Consider the following 18165-nt stretch of genomic DNA (forward strand, 5'->3'; position numbering starts at 1 on the left):
TTTATATTATGCCTTCCTCAGATCCCAGTTCAGAACATGGTATTCTTCCCCTAAAATTCTTTCTCTGTGCTCAGCAGAATACTGTATTTTTCTGTTGTATCTTCATTTTGGTGTATACTTTTCAATAGCTGCATTATCACACCCTAGAAGTGGCTATATGTGTCTGTGGTTTGAAAGGTACATCCTAGATATTGGGAGCTATCAGAGATTACTGGAGCTTTTTTTTCTTTTTTCAGGAAAAATAAAGTGGTATTAAATTAATTGATTTTTAATACAAAGTGAATGTCTGCTAAGAAAAGCACTGGAAATAAGAAGTTCAAGGTTTCATTTTTGACCTTGAGATTACAATTTGCATGTTTTCTAGAGCCACTACAGCAATCTAAATGCACACATGCTTTGCATTTAGCCGTGCCAGCAATGATGAATCTGGCTATCAGAGGGAATACTTAAAGCTGTCAGTTTGCATTAAGGCTATATTTGTCCTTCAAAATGCTGATGATAATAATGACTTCTTCAGAGTCAGTAACTCCTTAAAAGGAAAAAGAAAAGAAAAAAGAAAATCAAAGGAAAAGCAAGTCTGATTTTAAGTATTTTCCACTCCACCCTCTCTGTTCAGATGAAGGTAGTAGCATCACAGTTGGGCACCTATGACTTTAATATATATGGAACAAAGTAATAATCCCAGTGCATCAATTTTAAAAAGTTAATGGGTCCTAAACACATACAGTACTTCATTGCAAGATCTTTAGGTACAGATTTAAAGTTAGGTTTGTGTTTGTGCACTGTGCTTAGTGGAGACAAAAAATGTCTCAGACACAATCACCATTTTCAGAATTAAACTTCCTTCTTTAATCCACCTTAAACTTTTTCCCATCCAGTCTGTGGCTGCAGTACCTGGGATTCCATAAACTGCCCTTTTCCTCTTCCCAAACTGTTCCGCATCAAAATACACATGCAATTTTGGTTCTTCTCACAGAAGAAAAAGCAAGTGGAGGAAAACACAAGAACAGCTGGATAGAGTTTTTAACTTCATGTATAAATGAAGAATCTTGTTTAAAATAGTTGCAGCATTAAGGATCACTTCTCAGCAAAAACTGAAATAATTTTATGTACTTTGGAAACAGCTATTTGCTTTAAGAATGCATGGGTGGTGTGGAGATTTTTTGATTTGCAATAGAACTTGATCAAATTGCAGTGCCATCAGTACTAGTGCAGAGCGTTAAACTGACTGAATACTAAGCCCACAGAACAGATACACCTTGGGTTATGAAAGTTTCCAAGTGATTCCTGTGAAAGTATTACACTGGGAAAGACATTTTCTAGAAAGGGGACCAAGTTTCCTTCATTTTTTCAGCTGAGCCTGTCATTAGGATGTCAGTAAATTATTTGTGTGCTTTTTGAAGTGGGCTAGCTGCTTCTCTACAGTGAAATACATTTCTTTCCACTAGAAACTGGCAAAAGTCAGACAACCTCACAAAAAATAAATGACTACTTGATAATTCTCTATCACTATGGAAGGTGACTGGCATCACCTTCCTCTCTTTTAAATTCTCCAATGCTCTTTTCTTGTGCTTTAACTTTCAGCAGAACCCGATGAAAGCACACTGTATGGGCAAATAATGAAGGATAATAATTATCTCCATGTGGAAACCTAAGGCACCTATATGCAGAAGGTTAGGTTACCAGGTTGAAAATGACATCTGTTAAGTCAAGTGAATTACTTGTGTACTGTACTCGAGGTAATCCATAACTGAATTTACTTCTTCTGCCTCTGTGTAAGCCTCTGTTAATTTAGATAATGGTAATTGATGATTTGCCACATCAAATGATTTAAATAAACCCATAGAGTTTTATCCTATCAATCGGGCTGTCTCAATTAAAGAAAGAACAGCATTAATCATTGTGAGTCAAGCTTCCCCAGGAAAGCTTCTCTACCTACCACTGAACTGATAAGAAGGATCAAGAGGTCACCATCTGAAATTTACCCAGAGCTCTCAATGGAGCTGTTGCCACTATTGCACCAACTGATAACATAGCCTGCATGGTGCCATTTCAGCCTGCACACTGCAAACATCTCTCACTAATACAATAAGCTTAGCTTATTTCCATATGGTGGGTAATTGCCCTATACTAAATGATAAATTAAAAAGATTAACCAAAGTCCTAACTACAATAAAGGCAGCTAATTTAAGTATTTCAGCTCTGTATTATCTTCTCTTTATTGAAACTGAACTTAAAAATCCTCCCTCTGCTTCCACTAGTGGTAAGACATTAGATAAAGTTAGGTTTCTTTATTCTCTATTGGTTGACAAATAACACTTTATCCTCTAATTATGCAGCTCAGATAGCAATTTCCTTCACTGCAATTCCACATTTGCATATGGATTTTAGCCTGCCTAAGTGAAGGATTGCCCCCACAGCAGTAGTTGTCAGTCTCCTGTAGATTACAGGAAGAAAACTTGTCAGCATGTCAACAAAGGCAGAAGAAATCCCTAATGTCATGTGGAAACAGGGAAGAAGTAGAACAGACCAACAAGGCTATTAAATATCCTGGAGTTTATAGACCTTTTGGCATTATCTCTAAGGCTTTTGAAGCATACTAAAAAGCCATAATTAAACAATAATAAAAACTCTTTCAGTTAACCAACAATTCATTAAATCCATTTAAAGCAATCTGTCCCTTCTGCATCACTCCCTAAATAAACAGCATGTGTTGATGTTTAACAGATTGTTCCTAGAAGGTGGAGAAAACTCCAAAACTGGGTTTGAAACCCAAACCTATTAGTTACCCACCCAGGCCCTTTTGCATCCCAGTGTCTCTCTAACTGTAAGTCTCCCATCAGAATACAGAACATTATAAAGACAGAAAGTGTGAGAAGCAGAGAGCTCTGCAAGTTGTGTGCTCCTGGCCTAAAAGGGCTTCAGAAGTAGGCTGTGCAGTTGCATCACTTTGCAATCCAAAACACAGATTTGTAACACGCTGTCTTGATAAATATTGCAATTAGTGTTCCTTCCTACCATTCATTGAATCATAAGCTGAAGATGAAGATAAATCCTCTCCTCCTGGATTAGCACAGCCAACTGGGAGTACTGGGAAGGGTTTTATACTCATTGCAAGAACACTTTATCATCACACTTGTAGTTTTCCCTCTTTGTAGCAAAAGCAGAACAAATGGCTTTTTGCTTGAGTTGTGTTTATTCTGCCAGAGTCAAACACGACTATAAAGAAGACATAGCTATGTCTTACTACTCTGTGTGCTCAAAACTGGCTTAAAATGAACCAGCTGCACATCTGCAGCTACTTTACCATAGTGCTGTGCCCAGGCCAACACATTCTCCCACTCTACAGGTCTCATTTTCTAGGTTGCAGTCCCAGGCTTCATAACTTCTGGACTTAACCTTATTCATGTCTGAACAACTTCAAATTCAGGCAGAGCGTTTTCTTATCTTTCTCCATCTGTTCACTATGTCCAGCTTTGTCTGAAAAATATTTTCAAGCTTCATCTTGGTTTTGGACTCTCTTCACCCGCCTGCCTCTCTTTGGAAACTGTCCAAAAAAACAACCACTGCAAGGGTTAGGAATCCTTCCCTCATCTCCAAATTCCACTTATCCAATGCAAATTTCTACCCTATTTGCCTTTCTGAATCGAAAGAACCCTTGTCCTTCTCAGTGCCTAATTGACTGATGCAGTTACAGGGAATGATCATCTCCCCTGCTAGCCTTTGCACTGATAGGTTAAATGAAATCAAGCTCTTTTACAACATTTTTATGTGAAGGGCTTTCAATTCCTCAACAGCCTAGAATCTCATCTCTTTATGGGTTCCAGAAGAAATGAATCTTTCTGGAAAAAGAGTGACCAAACCCACGCACCTATCCTAAAAGAATCCTCAGCAGTGTTCTACACAATAGCACTAATATTTCCTTATTTCTCCTGGAAGTATGGCAGGTCTGCTGATACATCCTGGGATATAATTTGACATTTTCGTCACCTTTTCTTGCTTTTAGAAACTTTGTTTCACAAAAGTGCAGTTTAAATCTCAGAGGAGTATGTTCATGCACAATAGTTCTAATCCATTTTAATTCTGAACAGGGGAAAAAAAAATCAATCAGAAAAAAAGTTCAGATCTACATCTAGGCAGAAATACCTTGGAATTTAAAAAAAACCCCTTCCTACTGGAGTTCTGATAGTTTCACTTTTGGTCTAACTGATGCAAAAATTCAAAGCAATTGAATAGCACAATCAAATCAAACGTTTTCCAAGCTAGTTTCTACACCCAGTTTGGCTTTGGAAATAGCCAAGCAGTGAAGAGAAGCAGAATGTTCTCCATCTCTCTGGTCTGGTTTACCCATTCTACCCATTCATCTGTCTGATGCTCTTTCTGAGTAAATCAAACACAAGAGCAGTTTGTTCTCAGAACCCACTTCATGCTTTTTGCAATCCTCCTACAATGCACAAAATACTGCAAAAATCAATGTGGTTTGCCAGCCACAATCGAACATCAGCCTTAGTCCCTCTTCTCTCTAGTGGCTCTTGAAATTCCACAAGATGACTCAAGTGCTGCTGAAGGGGGGGGTATAAGTGATGCCATCCAAACCACATTCCAGATAATTGCTGAAGAACCCGCAGCAAATGACACCAAATAATCTCTTTACTACAAGCTTTAACCAGCTCCTCTCTGGAACACGGTTAAAACCAGTCTTCATTAAAGAGACCCTATCAGGTATTTTGTATTAGTTTGTATGCTTTTGCCTCTGGAAGTCTCAACACATTTCTGCTGCTGTAGAAGTGAATTTGATTTTGAGCCAGGTGCTCAGCCAAGGTAAATCTGCAGAGCTCTCTTGAAGTCAGTTCATACCACATGAAAATCTTTCATTCTGCAGAGATTTACTTTTTTTTTTTAAATCCCAATTGTTTGTTGAAAACAAACAAAATAATAAATTAATTCAAGTATTTTAGTGGTTGCATTTGAAAAACGAAAGAGAAATATGTGCATATTAAATATATATGTATAGCCTGATTACAAATACCTTATTGTTAGTTAAAAGGCTCAGTTTAGAAATGCCAAGATTCAGCAGCCTTTAAACTTTTTTTCCTCCCCAGATACAATGGGAAAATTGTTAGGGAATAAAAGCCAGATCAAGATGGGCCACGGGATATGTATGCAGTTAGAGACATGGTGTGACCTGCTGAACAATAACTTAGGAAAGCCAACTCCTGTTTTCAGTTCCATCAATGACAAGCTTCATAACTCTGAATAAATCCCTTTATTTCTTGTGCATCAATTTCCCTGTCTACAAGATGACAATAATGACTCAGACTTCATGCAGCACTCTGAAATTCAGGAATATGCAATGCAACTGCCAGGTATTAACATTTGATTTTATTTTTTTCCCCATGTAAAAGATAGGGCAGTTCTTAACGGCTGCTAAACAGGTATCACCAAAATGCTGGAGATTATAGTTTCACAGCATTCCTGTAAGACTTTAGCTCAGATCCTCCCCAAATCTCCTTTCATCTCTGTTATATTTTGCAGAGGCACCTTCTGTATTGATTTGTCTTTACTTAGGTGGGTGGTGTTCTTTTCAGCATGATTTTCCAGGTATTCTGTACATTAACAAATAGCCTTTGAAGCAATATAATTTCAGCTATATTAATTCGATCTACTTGTTATCCTTGAAACAGTTTTTGACTTTGCAGAAACCAGCGTTGCTATCTAATGTAACAAGTATTGTAAATTGCCCTTAAGTGCTCAAAAATTAGTTCCAGACTCTATCTGGAATCCATTTGTCACATAAAAGCAGCACGCACAAGGCTTTTATCAGCAACATCCAACACTTGTATCTGAAAGCCAGTGAAGAACTGCCACATGGCGACGAATGTTGTTTGAATCTAACCTGGGAAAGATTTGAAATAGAAGAAACTGAAAAATGTTGTAGCCAGTTAAAACTTTAGCAAGCTAGAGAGCTCCCAAGTGTGGCAGAGCATCTTCCCTTTAAATTGCTCAATAATTTTCTTCAGTTTGGAGTATATATATTACACTTGGACAATGAGCTTCTAGTTCTTATCAAATTATTTTTACAGCGTATTACAATCCCATCATGTTAAGGTCAGACCAGAGTTGTTCTACAATGCAATGAGCTCACTAAACAGATACCTACCTGCATTGTGTGCATGAAGGCTGATGGCTGAACTCCCGAATGCTGAAACTGGCAAAATTTTTACTGAAGTAAGAAGAACAATGTCAGAATAATCCTAATGCTTTCTGTCTCTAACTGTGGGTGTCATTAGTCTCATTTTCTAACTGTAAAGTCACAGTACTTAATTTTAAGCACATACAACTAAACCAAATAATGACTTAGAAATCTAATTTCCAACACACACAAACTGTAGCTCCCACTGAAGACAATTATGGTCAAAGGGCATTCAGACTTAGATCATTAATGATATTGAGACCCATAAAGTCTTACTTGATCTTTTAGTTTTTCAATTTCCTCAATCTGCAGACAAATATCTAAATAGGCACTAGAAGCCACTTCAGGTGTGAAATGAATGAAGAGGTACACTCATTTCCTCACCTGCAAACTTCATACTCTTTCTACCTTGCCACAGCTTCAGTAACGTCAAGAAACACACAGGAAAACCTCCTAGTTCTTTCTTAAGGGTCTAACAAGATCCATTCCAGAAATCTGTTTCTTGGTTATCACTAACTTTCTTCAAAGACAGCTAGGACTGAATTTCATCTCCATCTTTCCCATGCAAAATAATTCGGACTACTAAGGTATTATACTGTTTGCCTTTTAGAGCATTACCTTTCAGAAAAAGGCACTGAGAATCTTTTGAAAGAAAGAGATCTCTTCTTTTAACTGAAATTTGACATTACAAGTAAATATCTTCATTTGTGGATAGGCAAAGCAGAAGATGAGGGTCTCTGGTTCATTATCACTTCAGAAGTCTGTATAGAAACAGAATTAACCAGGAATGGTTCTTTAGATAAATCCCTTGAAACTAAGCAATTATTTGAAAAATTGGCCCGAACTCCCTTGCATTCATGCCAATTTCACTGTGAGGCAAGTTCACTAGCTTCTGTAGCACTGCTTTCAGATCACAGTCATACTGAGAAAAGAGCCAAACCCAATCTTCTTATTCCCAGCTCATAAGCGACACCAATTCAGGCTGGGGGTTATGAAATCACTTCCGTGCTGCAGCTCTCTCCGCTCTTCCTCTGCCTCATTTGCTGAACAAATGAAAAAAATCACTTTCCGTGAAAAAGCAGCAGTAATGAAATTATAGCTGTGAAGGTAACCTTAGCCCACTCCAACTCCAGTACACAGCAGATTGCTAAACTGCTGTCCCAGTGAGATGCACTTTGCAGTGGCCCAGTAGCAACCTCATTAACTTTGGCTTCCTCCAGGAGCAAGACACCAATCTCTCACCTGGGTCTCCTTTTTATGTGTCTGGGGCTACTTTTCTCCCTTTCCTATTGGGTATTAAACTGATGCTGACATTTCATTCAATGATTATATAAGAGCACATACATTTTTAGCTTCATAATTAATCTTTGATTTTTTAACAAAAAAAAAGATGCAAAAAGAAAAAAAAGGGGGAAAAAAATCTCCCTTGATGCTCCAGAACAATTTTTAACCAAGTAATGCATAGCATAAGGGTTGTAAACTGCACAGAATAATGTGGTATACTACATGCTTCAAGGATACAGCTGGAAGAATAATGAGAACAAGGAAGGAGGAGGCTTGGCTCAGTTGGTGTTTCTGGTACTTGTAGCCAGTTCCAAATGAATGAACCAACTAATTAGCACAGAGCAAGAAAACAATAATTTGGGATCAGGACTCCATTTTCAGTGTCCCTGCTTCTTTGTCATGCTGTCTCTGCACAGCTGATAAAAGGGATAACTACTTCCCTCCCTTTCTGGGAAGCAGCCCGGGGAGCTGCAGCCAAAAGGTTACAACTGCATTTCCTTCATCTCTTCTCCCTTCAGCTTCCACATACACTGAAACACAAACGTGCCCAGCTCTAAAAGTCATTCTTTGTTAAAACTGAGGGAATGAAGGTAAGGGTTCCCAACATGTCCTGCTGACACAGCTTTTAGCATATTTTAACAAACTCCTGGAAATGGGCTCTGAGAACCACTCCTCATCTTTGTGAGGTCGTAGACAGAAGGATGAGCTAGGCACAGCAGAGGGAATGCAAATGTATTACAAATGTATGAAAGGCAGGGTCAGGTTTGAGTCAAATCCTGCTCTAGATTCCAGACTCCCACTAGAGTATGGAAACCCTGCTTTTCATAACTGAGAACCAGCTCTGAGAGGGGAAGAACAACAGCAATGGTATGGGGATCAAGGAGCTGAGATGACTGCTATTTTCTCAGGAGCCAGATGGAAAAGAACAAAACAGGAATGAAGGATTCTGCCCAGGAGGAGAGAGGACAATGTTGGCAGAAAACACTCATCTGCTACAAAATGACCAGAAATACAAGACAGAAGGAAAAAATCCTACAAAAAGATACTACACTGTCAGCAAGAAAGGGCTGCTGCAGAGGGGATCAGCAAACAGCCTTATTCTTAAGGCCCAGGGATTTAAAATTTTAGAGAGATTAAGCAGACATATGATACTGGTGCAGGAGTCAAGTGTCATGCCCAGTTCATGCTAAACATGTGTGAGTCTTAATACTCCTTTCCTTGTCTTGATACTATTTATGACAGGAGCTCTGACATATCTAATATGCATGGCACACATATGGTCCCCATCCTGAACACAAACCAGGACAGCGCTGCTCAGAAGTGGCATTGCCCTCTAAGAGCAGCCTGCTTTAGAGAGCTGGCATACCACAACAGCACATTGTCACTTCAACAACATTCTGCCAGTCATTATCAGAAAAAACAGTAATGCACAGTAAATGAGGAAGGGCTAAAGGGCTAAATGTTCTTCAGTGCTTTCAGGCAATTATTAGGGTATCATGTGCCCAGCCTCCCTACTTCAAATGTCTCCGTCTATCTTTGAGAGCCCAATAAAGTATATCATACCCTAAGGATGTTTAACTTTATCTACATATTGCCTCTTTTTGCTAAGCCAGCCAAATGTGAGTCTGGCCTGCATTCAGGATGTGACAGTCCAAATTTGAACATAACTGGCCAAGTTCAAGCAAGGTATATGCCATGCTCTGCAAGGAAGAAGATGATTAGAACTTAAGGAAACGTAAGTCGAGTCACCTTAAATCAAGGAACTGGGGTAACATTGTACAAGTAAAAAGGGGGGAAAAAAAGAAGATTATTTTGAGCATATCATGGAAAAGGTCTGGGACACATTCATGATGGCATGATATTCCTCAAGGGTGTTTTCTTAAAGAATATGCAGGCTGGCATTAGCCACAAAGCAGCAGGCTGAGAAAGATTGTGGGAGGGAGCAAGAGAAATTTGGGACAAGTAGGGAGGGTGGTCTAAAGCAGTCATGTGCTAGAAGGCTGAAAATAAATCAGCTCACAGAACCAGCATAAGTTGTTATGCAACAGTGCATGAGATGCACAAGCATCCTTAGATCTGGTCATCAGCATCAGCAGAAAAAGCAGAAAATGGCATCAAATGTATTCACTGTTACTCATTTACTTTCTGCTTGTTACCTTTGAAGGAAACTGGAAATGTGATATCTCTTATTTATTGGTTATTCAAAATTGTATAAAGGCAGCCTTATTTGTAAAGGAACAAAGTACAATTTCACTACCCTTAAGTGGAATTAATTTCCTTGAGCAGTTTCAAATGTGGTCAACAGACTCCTGGCTTTTTTCTAGCTATTAGCTGACACATTGTACTGCAAGTGTACTACTGTTTTCAGAAGTATGGCAGGATTCAGTCTTAAAATCTATATATTTACACTTACTGTCTCCTGCAATCAGCAAGCTACCCTCATGGCAGACAAAATATGGCTCTGTGGTGTGCTTCATTCACTCTCTTGTTCTCCCCACAAAACGATTTGGCCATATACACTTCAGCTCCACAAAAAGTACATCCACATCCTTAGTGTGTTTCTTTCACTGACACATTTTCATTTTGCATAGCATGTCAGGTTCCTCCATCTCTAGCTGTCATTCAGACTTCAGAAAGCTGCTGGTACTTGGATGGGAATGTGGAAACTTATTTCACCTAAGTTTAGCTCTGAAACTGGCACAATAGGGATAAGGAGAGGCCAAATGGTGTTTTTCTGCTAGGCTGCTGACCTTCTGTTGATCCAGGACAGGAACAAATGGAAGTGATTCACGTCTGGCAGTGGCTCAGGACCTTTATGACACAAGTTTGGAGGGACCAGATCAATGTAGCATAACACATACTGTTATCCTATAAGCATCCAAAAAGCCAAGAGAAATACAGTCTTTGGGAGGAATACTTCAATAGCAAATAAAAGGAAAAACAGAGATTCCCTTTCTGTGGCCATATAGGTGAGCTCTCCAAGCCAGCATAATATGTCTATGGGGGGGCTTAAACTACTGTCACTTGATACATATGCTGTAAATAACAAGAGAAAGCTGGCAGATAGGCTGTCAGTTTAGCAATGTACCCATATTCAAGCAATTAAATTTAATAACAATTCAGCACTTTACTCAGGTACACCACCATGCTATATATATCTCCAAACTAACATGCCTATATTAAAATTCCTCTAAAAGCTCTAGCTAAAGGGCTAGTTTCCCTTGAGCTGGACTCAAAGGTATGATGAGAAAATGGACATGGGTTTTTTTTTATTACCAGTTATGAGAGTATTCATGAAGTGCTGCTTAAATATTATCTTCTAAAACTGATAAAGGGCAATGTAAGGGGGAGTGCTTTAGAGATCAGGAGACCAGACAATTAAAGCTCTTAATTACAAGGCAATAACCAACTTCAAGATCATACCCAGACTAAACTCTGTTCTTTATACTAATATTCACCCCCCTAACACACATCCCTTATGAAAAGAAGTCTGCACATCACAATTCTCTATCATGTTTTTAAAGAATTTTAAGAACATTTCATGCACCAGTTAGTTCAAAGATACTGTGATACATTAAAAGTTCAAAGCTGCAGCTTCTCTCTTTCCTTTTTCTACATCATTTTATGAAGCAGAAGTTAAGAGAAGGGAAAGCTGCATGCAATTTAAACATGCTGCTTCTCCCAAGGTTTGTACTTGTTGATCTTACTCCAAGATTGCTGTAGAAACTCCTTTAACACAGAGGAACTGAAAAAACATTATATACTCTACTGGTGGTGACAAAACATAGACAGATCACATGTTTGAAAGAATATAGGAAAACATAAACCAAGAATGCTATGTCCACAGAGGAGCACAGGTCATAGTATCAGTCAGGGTTGGAATGGACCACAAAGATCATCTAGTTCCAACCCCCCTGCCATGGGCAGGGACACCCCACACTAGATCAGGCTGGCCACAGCCTCATCCAGCCTGCTCTTAAACACCTCCAGGGATGGGGCCTCAACGACCCCCCTGGACAGCCCATTCCAGGGCTTCACCACTCTCATGGTGAAGAACTTCCTCCTCACATCCAGCCTGAATCTCCCCACCTCCAGCTTCATTCCATTCCTCCTAGTCCTATCACTACCTGATAGCCTGAGAAGTCCCTCCCCAGCCTTTTTGTAGGCCCCCTTCAGATACTGGAAGGCCACAATTAGGACACCTCAGAGCCTTCTCTTCTCCACACTGAACAGCCCCAACTCCTTCAGTCTGTCCTCATAGGAGAGGTGCTCCAGTCCGCTGATCATCCTTGTGGCCCTTCTCTGGACATGCTCCAGCATGTCCATATCCCTCCTGTAATAGGGGCTCCAGAACTGGATGCAGTACTCCAGGTAGGGTCTCACCAGAGCTGAGTAGAGGGGGAGAATCCCCTCCCTTGACCTGCTGGCCACACTTCTCTTGATGCAGCCCAGGATCTGATTGGCTTTCTGGGCTGCATGTACACATTGAGAGCTCATGTTGAGCTTCTCGTCCACCAGCACCCCCAAGTCTCTCTCCTCAGGACTGCTTTCCAGCCAGTCACTGCCCAGCCTGTATTTGTGCCTGGGGTTGCCTCGACCCAGATGCAGGACCCTGCACTTGGTCTTGTTGAACCTCATGAGGTTGGCTTGTGCCCACCTCTCCAGCCTGTCAAGGTCCCTCTGGATGGCATCCCTTCCTTCCAGCGTGTCTGCTGCACCACACAACTTGGTGTCATCAGCAAACTTGCTGAGGGTGCACTCAATGCCACTGTCCATGGCACTGACAAAGACGTTGAACAAGACGAGTCCCAGGTCAAACACCCCCACCCACCTGCAGCTCATCCTGGTTAGTTACCATCATATAAGGTGACAGCATCATAGTAGGCATGGTACCATCGCTGAGAGAGAATATGAGCAGGTGGTGCAGTACATCATCTAATTCATCATCTAAACCAGTGACATATAAAAAGCAGCGAAAAATAAAGGGCTATTAGTCCTGAAAAGCTGCCATAATTGCAATAGCACAGCTAATCTAACCATTCAGCCCCATGTTCTGAGTAATTAGGCCAATGGTTTATGACCAGCATTTGGTGGCATTAGCAAAATGCAACAGGAGATTGAGCAGGATGGGTGCATTGGTAAAGAAGAGGAAGAGGAGCTCTAAATTATAGCTCCAGGGAACCACCTATTAAAACCTTTGTGTCCCTCTTTATAAAAAAAGAAATCCCCAAATCCAATGGGCAAGGAGAGGAGATTCAAGCCAACGGCCAGATGATGGTAGATGAGGCAAGATGATGGAAGATGAGGCAAGATGATGGAAGATGAGGCAAGATGATACCTTTTGCAAGAATGTTTTTGACTTTTTTTTTGTTTTGGTACATATGGATTATGTGATTCTGCTCTGACAGGTCAGCAGGAGAAGCAGACAGGCTGTTGCAAGATAAATTCTGTGTGCTTAAATGATTTGAGAAACATGTTAGCTTACTTCCTGTTAGGAAGAAAAGGATGATGTTGTAAGTCACCTACACTTCAGCTCTTTGCACAGCAGGAGGAGACTGAGGGAGTTCAGCTGATACCAAGAAAGAAATGGCACAGGGGAAGGAGAAACCTTTGCTTCATCCATCAACTGCTAGGCTTTCAGCAATGAAGATTCTGCAGAAGGTGCAAGAGATGGACATGCATGGGGTTTGTATTTTTTTACAGCCAGGAAGAAATGTACTCTGAAGTCTAGCACAAGTCAAGCATACTTCCTTGTTTTAATTCCTATTTGAAGTCCAATAGCTGCATGTGAACTGGAGAATTTTTATTTCTTTTAATGCTTTCAGTGGGGGCGGGAAAGGGGATTTCTGACTGAAAATTGCTAGCAGTGATGACTTTCCCACACTGTAGAAAATCATTCTATTATTACTTAAATCTCTATTATTTAAAATGTGCAGACTATTTCTGGTCTACATTTGTCTAGCTTAAACTTCCAGCCACACAATCTTGTCACTCTTCCACTTTTAAAGATGTAAAAGCTCTCTATTATTAAATTGATGTCTACCAATGTAAGTAGCTGTAGACAGCGACTTCCACCCCTCCACCTTCTCTTTTTCAGGAGGATAACTTTGAACTTTCAAGGGCAAATTTTCCAATCCTTTTAACAATTACCATATTTAAGAAAACAAACAAACAAAACTAACCTCTAATATAATAGCAGCTGTAACCATGAGAAATGGATCTCAGTCACACTTGCAACAAATCTGAATATATTTATTCCTGCTCAATACTCTTCTGTTTGCATATCCAGGCAGTGATTTGTCCTTTGGCTATAATATTATCCTAAGTAACAGTCAGACCTCAAAGTCCTTTTTCAGAAATCATTGCTTCCTAAGGTACTCTCTAACAATGCATCTTGCTCAGCTGCCCTCACAATACAATTCAGACTACCAATGACTTTTTTTTTACCTGCTCAATGCCAGGTAGTCTGTGAAGAGGACTCACAAGACTCCATTTGCCTATACATGTTTCTCTTCTGATTAAGGCACGTTTGTACACCCTTACTCTTTCAGAGGATGATACAATTGAGGTAAGCAGTGGCATTGTGAAGAAGAGGAAAAAGAAGCCAACTCTGTTGGATAAGGCATAAAGTGTCACGCTGAGAGACTGGCACAGCAAAAGGGAGCTGGCATATATGACATAGCAGGTAAGCAGGAATGACCTTTCTCCACATTTCAGACAACCTCCCTACATCTGAAACAGCAAGCTTCAAAAGCGGGGGTCTGCATAGAGGGTACATGGCAAGGAAGACTTAATGGGGAGGAATACGTTTGACTACCATGAAGGGAGAAGCGTTGGGTCTGAACGGCTTGCATTTTCCTGATAGGATTTTGATTTTTCATGGACAAAAATCTAAATTGGAAATCTTTTTAACCTTTGGGGATTTTTGGCAATCAGGTCAGCAGAATTTGAAAAGGAAAAGCAGAGGCTCTTTTCTGATGTAGAAAAAATCCTTTTCTTGCGGGGGTAGAAGCTTCTATGGCCTCATCCCACCTGCCACACAGTAGTACATGCCACATAACAGCATGCCTGAGGAAGCTGGCAAAGGTAATGACATTTCCTCTGAACTCTTGAAGGTGGATAAAGAAAAAGGGCACTCAGTCCTTCCCCCATTCTCTTTGAGCTGTCGCAGCAATGGCCTGTGTCCATAAAACAAGGCAGTGGCTGCTGAAGAACTCACAGCTCCAAGAGAGCTCATTTCCATCCTGCGAGAGTCAGAGGCCTACATGAAATATCACAGTGCACGCAATGGCAAAACCAGAGAGGGAAAAGGTGTATTTCTGGATTTATAACCGTTTATTCTGAGCCAACAGACACAATCCCAAGTGGGAGGATGAGGAGCACAGGGTGCAAAATTAGTCAGCATTTAAATAAGAGAGATGTGGGTTTGGATACCTCCCTCTCTCCCTCCCTCCCCCTCCTTGCTCTGTTTAAACAGCCCAGTGCTGCCTGTGAACAAAGCCTAAGAAGATTATGTTCTGTGAGGATAATCTCAGCTCTCTAGTGCTGTCTTGGCTTCAGAAATGCAGCATTCCAGTTTTCTCCCAGGGTCATTTCAATTCCTTTCCCATCAGCTTCTATATGCTTCCCCAGCTACTCCCTGATTTCTGGGGTGAAATGTTTTTAATGTCATAATTATCAAGGCTCCTTGGATTTTCCTGCCATTCAGGCTTGAGAGAGACAGATTTCTCACCTGAAGGTAACAGGATTATGCAGCAAGCAACTTTCTCAGTGATCTAGGTACCCCTTTGGAGTGCGTGGGGAGCCAGCAGCCCAGAGCACCTCACTGCCCACCCAAACACATTATCCTATCTGAGCATTAAATTATGCAGAAAATATTCTAGCAGCTCAAATACTGAGCAAGTGATAATGATGCTGTCACTTTGGCAGAACATGTAAATATCCATGCAAGATGGACAGCCTTTGAAAACAAGATGAGTGAGATGAGAGGACCCCTTTTATCTGCCCTGCACAGCTCCCATGCCAGCAGCAGGGCTCACTGCTGTCTGCAGTCAGAGGGTAGAAGCTCTCATCCTGGCCCACCCCTTCCCACTCACGGGCAGGCTCTCTTGACTTCCCTGCTGCGAGAACAAAGGGCAGTGGAGAGCAGCCCACCCGGCAGGCACCGTGCACCAAGTTCAAACACACTGAAGCCTGAAGAGCAGCATCTGTTTATTCTGGGCTTGAATTTGGCTCCATGCCTGCCAGAGCACTGGAGAACACGCTGTGCGGGGTTTTGGCCTGCTTTAGCAGGCTGGATCTATAGGTAAATGAATGTCAGGGATATTTTATGTGTCTGAATAGACTCTGCATAATGTGCTTTGGCTGCAGATATTGTGGTGGTATTTTGGGGTTCATGTTGCCTCATTTACATCTACTGGTTGTATACAGAATATAAGCACAACTATAAAGAGAAGTGTTAAATGCACAGGAGGAATGACTAAGGAAGAAAGCAGCACAAGAATCAAGAGCAGGAAAGCTGTAGTCCTTTTTTAAGTCAGGGTGTGGGGTACTTGGGAGCCCATTGCACAGGACAGATGCAAATCTCTTGATTTCTCTGTGCCCAGACCATAGGACAGATCTGTCCAACTCATGTATGCCATAGTCACATTAAATAGACTATGAATCTACCTCCTTCTTCCTGTGCTCTAGTGTAGATTGGTCTACATTGTACTTGGTCTTACTGTGCTACCTTTAGCTTTTTGTTTGGGCTGTGAACATGAAACCTTCTCACTGACATGAAAACAACATGCTAAATAACCTACCACACATAACTCAACTGTAATTGTTCTCTGTAGCACCAAATCTGTTAAAAACCAAAAGCCACAATTAACCCACTTATTCTAATGTATTTTCTTCTCCATTGTCATGTTGCAAAGCACAGCCAGGAGCACACCTCCTACAGGAGCATCTCAAAGTAATCTTGTGAGATTTCCCTCATTCCAACAAAAATGACCAAGAAATTATCTAGGTGTTATAAAGTGTATTTTTTTTTTAAACACATTAGAAATCTCTGACAGATGCAAGAGTCTCTGTAGTCAAGAATACATAGAATACATAGAATAAATCAGGTTGAAAGAGACCTTCAAGATCATCGTGTCCAACCCATCAACCAATCCAACCCACCTAAACAACTAACCCATGGCACCAAACACCCCATCAAGTCTTCTCCTGAACACCTCCAATCATGGTGACTCCACCACCTCCCCAGGCAGCCCATTCCAATGGCCAATCACTCTCTCTGTATAGAACTTCTTCCTAACATCCAACCTAAACCTCCTCTGGCGCAGCCTGAGACTGTGTCCTCTAACTTTCAATTCAAAGTACTTAATTAGGATATACACACAAACCAAATGATCATGGCCATCCTGAGGTTGCAAGTAGCAGTTACATACCAGACAGAGGAGTGAAAAAGAGATGAAATGTTGACATGATTCTGAAATGCTGTAAGAATTCTCAATGCCCTTTCAGATCATACTGCTGTCCTGGGTGTTAAGACAGAGTAAACCCCACCAAAGCCCAGCTCCTGCTGGAATTCTAATATGCCAGCCAAACTACTTCTGTCTCTACATGTCCTACGGTTTCCTGATGTACAAGGTCCTAGTGGCTAGATGCATCTGCTGTGCATCAGCTCCTCAGTGTAAGCCTTTCATTTTCTTCCCACAGCAATCGGGCTCTAAAGCCAGCTGTTAGAAAAAGGATCAATAATGTGACATCACTCAGTGATATATGACATAAGCATGTGTGTACATATATGTAGTTTCTGTGTGTATACATGCAGACACACACCCTCAACAGCCTGTGTTTGCTGAGAATTATGACACCTCAAGCCCTACAGCCACATCACCCAAAGGAATACCTCCCTGGCCAAGCAAGGAAAGAAGTACTAAAATGACAGCCACTCTGCATTTTCTATGAGGTGTGTCTCCATACCTTTGCAAAGCTCTCTCTACACTGCTTCAAAGTCCATTGTTGCTTCCCTCAGCTGACCAAGAAGTTTCAATCTTTCTTGTCTCCCCTCCTCCCTGCCTGTCCTTGTGCCCTTGGCACCAGCATGTCCTCACAGCCAAGTTTCTACAGTGCTCTTCTATTCTACTGTCTTTCACAAACATGCCTACCACCACTAATGTCTTTGCACTATCAGTTACCCATAGCTACTTCTGCTCCTGCTCTATCCACTCCAGACAGACAGGAAAACAAACTTTTGTCAGGTCCCTGCCTAGCCCAAAAGGAAGGAGCATGCACTAGGCCCCAGGGAACTTGCACACTCCCAAGTTCATGTTTGTACCCTAGCTCTGTCCCAGCTCCAAACTAGGGCAAGAATTGGGCACACGTCAACCCTCCCACTTAGCACACTGGTTTTCAGGAATGGAAATAGAAGAGCAGGGGGTAACACATGATCTTATCATGTTAAAAGATCCAGATGTCTAAAAGATGTTCGACAAGGAGAAGTGTAGAGTCTGCACCTGAGGAGGAATAACACCATGCACCAGTGTTAGGGGTTGACCTACTGGAGAGTAGCTCCACAGAGAAGGACCTTGGAATTCTGGTTGCTAATAAGTTATCCATGGGACAGCAATGTGCCCTGGTGACCAGGAAGGCAAATAGTATACTCAGGTGAATTAAGAAGAGTTTGTCCATCAAGTCAA

The 18165-nt window shown here is 41.1% G+C and overlaps 1 protein-coding gene across 38 annotated transcripts in view; it reads right to left on the reverse strand.

The window, feature by feature from the left end:
* Window positions 1-18165, reverse strand: part of NRXN3 (neurexin 3) — a 1013077-nt gene that overhangs the window by 321728 nt on the left and 673184 nt on the right. The gene's annotated exons all lie outside the window — the stretch shown is intronic.

The sequence above is a fragment of the Dryobates pubescens genome, chromosome 5 (genome assembly GCF_014839835.1).
Source record: "Dryobates pubescens isolate bDryPub1 chromosome 5, bDryPub1.pri, whole genome shotgun sequence".
NCBI lineage: Eukaryota > Metazoa > Chordata > Aves > Piciformes > Picidae > Dryobates > Dryobates pubescens.